At 42.1% G+C, this 4365-nt stretch overlaps 1 long non-coding RNA gene across 1 annotated transcript; it reads right to left on the reverse strand.

Moving 5' to 3' along the window:
* Window positions 1–295: 295 nt before the first annotated feature.
* LOC108447854 lies at window positions 296–4111 on the reverse strand. Its single transcript, XR_001863555.1, has 2 exons — window positions 3564–4111; window positions 296–3107 (listed from the first exon to the last, which is right to left on the reverse strand). It is a non-coding gene; the product is annotated as an uncharacterized LOC108447854 (long non-coding RNA).
* Between the last annotated feature and the right edge of the window lie 254 nt (window positions 4112–4365).

The following is a 4365-nucleotide window of genomic DNA, read 5'->3' on the forward strand; positions in this document are numbered from 1 at the left end:
GAACTGCACCCGAGGGGAAAGGGCCTGACAGCCGAGAAGGCTGGGGCTGGGTTTGTGATTGTTTGCTGTTACTGCCATAGTTATTGCTGTTTGTTTGACTGGTTATACACATATACATATATAATAGTAAAGAACTGTTATTCCTATTTCCCACATCTTCACCTAAAAAGCCCCTTGATTTCAAAATTATAATAACTCGGAGGGAAGGGGTTTCCATCTGCCATTCCAAGGGAGGCTTCTGCCTTCCTTAGCAGACACCTGTCTTTCAAACCAAGACACACTACAAGAAACTCCCTTAGCTGAAGGAAAAGAATCTTTATTGATGTATCGGTTTATAAATGGGAAACACTGTAATGATTATGCTATTGTGGATGGTGAGCAAAGCAGTTTGCTAGAAAAAGGGAAGTTACCTAATAACTGGTCAGCTTGGACATGTGAATTATATGCCTTAAAATGAGCCCTGGAACTACTCAGAGGAAAAAAAGGAACTATATATACTGATTCTAAATATGCTTTTGGAGTATTACACACCTTTGGAAAAATATGGAAGGAACGTGGACTAATTTCTTCCAGAGAGAAGGAGCTAGTGCATGAACAATTGGTCTCAGAAGTCCTAGAAACTCTGGGACTGCCCGAAGAAATTGCAGTGGTTCATATAATGGGACACCAGAAAGGAGGAACTTTAGAAATAAAGGGCAACTATCTAGCTGACAGGCTAGCTAAAGAGGCCGCAGAGGAGGAGGAAACAAAGATGCTAGCAGTAGTACCTAGTAAGATGCTAGCAGTAGTACCTAGTGGAAAGGCAGAGAAGGTAAAACTCCTGGTGTTTACAAAGGAAGAAGAGGAGCAGTTACAAAAATTAGGAGGTGAAAGAAATCAGGAAGGCAAGTAGCTTTTACTGGATGGGAGGCAAATAGTGAATAAAGCAATTGCTAGAGAAATTTTAATTAGATTGTATCAGGAAGCACGCTGTAGAATGCAAGCTTTATGTGACCAGTTTTTAAGAACCTATGGTTATATTGGAATCTACACAATAGCCAAGCAAGTGACAGAACGATATGTAATCTGTCTAAGAGTGAATAGAAAAGTGATGAGAAAACACCCTAGTGGGGGAAGAGCCCTAGCCCTTAGACCCTTTCAAAATATACAAATAGATTACACTGAATTCCCCAAAATACAGTGATGGAAATATCTTCTTGTAATAGTTGACCACCTTACCCACTGGGTAGAAGCATTTCCTACCTCAACTGCAACTCAATACCTCAAATGTGGCTAAGATCCTATTCGAACACCAGATATGAGATAAATAGACTGAATTTAACACCAACCTAATAAAAGACTGATTAATCTTATTTATAACTACTTGGCAAAACGAGTCAGTTTATGCTGGCCAGACAGGATAATTCAAGGCCTTCAGCAAAAAAGGATAATAAAAGGAAAGGGTGGATTGTGAGAGATGAGGTGATATTTTGCTGAAGCCAAAAGGTTATTAACTTAAATAATGAAAGTTGTTGGTTCTATGTGGTGTTGTTTGTGGTTTGGATTTGTTCTGGTGGGTTTCTTGGGTGTTGCTGTGAGCTAGGAGAGGGGCGGGGTTGAAGACCTGACCAAAATGGAAGTAGCGTGAGAGGGGAGGGGACAGAAAAGTAGGCGGTCAGGAGAGAATGTAAGTTCCCGAGTACCCAGCCAATGGGAAAGGGGACAGGAACTGCCCCGGCCAGGAAAAGTTATAAAAGGTAGCCATTTTTTTGGAGTGGGTGTGTGTTCAGCCCTCTGGGGAGAGAGAGACACACTTGGCTCAACTGAATCATCACTAATAAGCAGTTTTGTTTTGCTTCCACTACTTTGTCCCCATTTAATTGTATCTAAAAGTTAGTTCATTTCTAAAAGACCAGATGAGCCACTGTCATCCTGTCCAGCTGACCCATCCAGGGATTCTGTGGGAGCAGGAGCCCAGTGGTATCCTCAGCCCCTCATCCCCGCCTGGGGAGCTGTGGGACTGTGAGGCCAGTGTGTGGCTGCTGGCCCTGCCCTGAAGGTATTACATGGAAGATGTTGCCAAGCAAGTGAAATCAGGCACAAGAAATACTCGCTAAGTTTGCACAGTTTTGTTGAAACTTTGCTGTTTTCAGGCAATTTGATGTGTTTTGTTCTGTGAGAAATACACGGTCACTGATAAAACTGAATGAGGACATCAAAGCAAAACTATTTATTAATATAAACAAGTCAGCTGAGCTGGATGCATCCCACTGAGGAGGCACACCTCCCCCTAAAATGCACACACTTTTATGCTCTTCCCCAGCTGGTGGGGGTCCCTGTCCTCTTTCCCATTGGCTGGGTACTCAATAACTCACATTCTTTCCAGCTGCCTACCGGGCTCAAACCAACACCTCCTTTCCTCTCCCCTTTCTCTCCCTAGTGACAAGCATTGGTTCACTCTCCTTTTCCTCCTGCCCCACGCTCACAAGGCCTAGTCCCGTACTAGCTACATCTTTGCCTATGTCACATAAGTGTACCTTCTTATGGCTGAAACAATGGCTCAAGCAAAACATTATTTTATCTCTCACAGTTCTAAGAACAGAATCCCTTACACAGGCAGGTTGCTGTCAGTCAAGTTCTCTTGCTCGTGTCTGCAAAGTCACCTTTAGATTGCAGTTTCTTCGCACACAACGTGCCCTGCACACTTTAAATCAGAGCAGAATCATATTTGTATCCATGAACTTGAGCAAGACCTATCAGACGTAATGGTCTGACTCTGCTGAAATTTTAACTGGTTTATTAATAACAACTGGAAATGGGAACCTGAGATAAGCTCAGTGAACCGAACAATGAAGCAGAGTCTAGCACAGTGCGCGCTATGCCGGGTGCTCCTACTGCCAGGTACACAGCAGGAGGACCTGGTGCTAGGCACCAGGAAAGTTCTTATAACTTGTCCTGAAATGGGATTGGTCCTTTTCTTGATCCGTGATGTCACTGGCTCATTTGATCAGGAGTCCATCTCATTGGCTCATCTTGTCCTCCAATCCACGTTTAGGATGATGTAATCACAATGTCCTGTTGGAAGGTTCTAGTGAACCCTTCCCATGGAACAAACCCATGTACACGCCCTGATGGTGACATAAAAGTATTATACCTGTACATCATCGCATATCATTTGGTAATTAATACAACGTTTCAATTAACAAATTACTATACTCAGCACTATCTAACTTAGGTAACTCGTTAACATTATTAACCACTCAATCAGTCTATGAAAACCCCTTTATTTATAACAGACCTGTTGGCCCTACTTAAGAAGGACTCAATCTTGAGTAAGACTGCGATCTCTATGATAAATAAAAATGTGAGCCTCTTTAATACCAAACTCAGAAATTGTTTCAATATTGAGGTAATAGAAGGAAATAGATTTGACAGGCTGTTCCACCAGTCTATCTCTTTCAGGTCCTGTTTTTATTACAGTTGTACTAAAGCTTGAAATTTCAGAATTTGGCTTCTATTGGTCTATTGTTATTTGTAAGACTGAAACAGCAAAGTTCATCCAAATCTTCCCCCCTGTGGCTGACCTGGAGCAATCTCCAGCTGTTCCATTTTCCAAGACTGCTTCTGTGTTCAAATGTTCTCCCTCTTGGAGTAATGCAATCCAAGTGGGGGTGGCAGTCAGAGGTTTTCGAGTGTACAGGCCACCTGTGTCAGTTGGAGGTTGGCATCTTTGGCTAGTGCAGGGACTCCCACTAATGAAAGGCTCAACACATCTACAAGGAAAAGGACAAAAGGACGGAAGGCTTTAATTGGAATTATTTACTACACAATAGAATAGCTAATATAGTGCCCTTCTTATTAAATCAGTTATATTAGAGCTATCTTTTCAAATAGATTGATGTTATTCACTCATTCCAGTGACCATGGGCAATTTCTTTCACCCAGCCTCGAGCTGTATCCTTGAGGGATGTCTCCTCCCAAGGGAAGGATTTTCACACACCTTAGGGAGGCAGGCAACAAATCCTTGCTAGGAAAATGTGGGATTGGTCTGTAACAGTATAAAGTGATTGACAGTCAGTCAGACACAATTTTAATTCAGGTGTTGTCATGCCGGCTGTAGCGGGTTGAGTTCGAAACCGGGCAGAAACACCAATTAAGTGTAGTGGTTTTGGTTCAAAATATTAATTACTTACTTATTTTCCTTCTGTGAGGTAAGAATTAGGAGAAAAGCAAAGCAGGCACAAACCTTAAACAGTTGCAGTACAATGAAAGAGTTTTATTACTAATAGAATTAAAAGTAAAGAGAAAATAACAAGAAATAATTAAAGCAAATCCCCTCCCCCCCTTTCCAGCACTTCTCTCCTTTTACACAGCTCACACAAGGGA

This window comes from Corvus brachyrhynchos, unplaced genomic scaffold (assembly GCF_000691975.1).
Source record: "Corvus brachyrhynchos isolate BGI_N302 unplaced genomic scaffold, ASM69197v1 scaffold427, whole genome shotgun sequence".
NCBI classification, from domain to species: Eukaryota; Metazoa; Chordata; class Aves; order Passeriformes; family Corvidae; genus Corvus; species Corvus brachyrhynchos.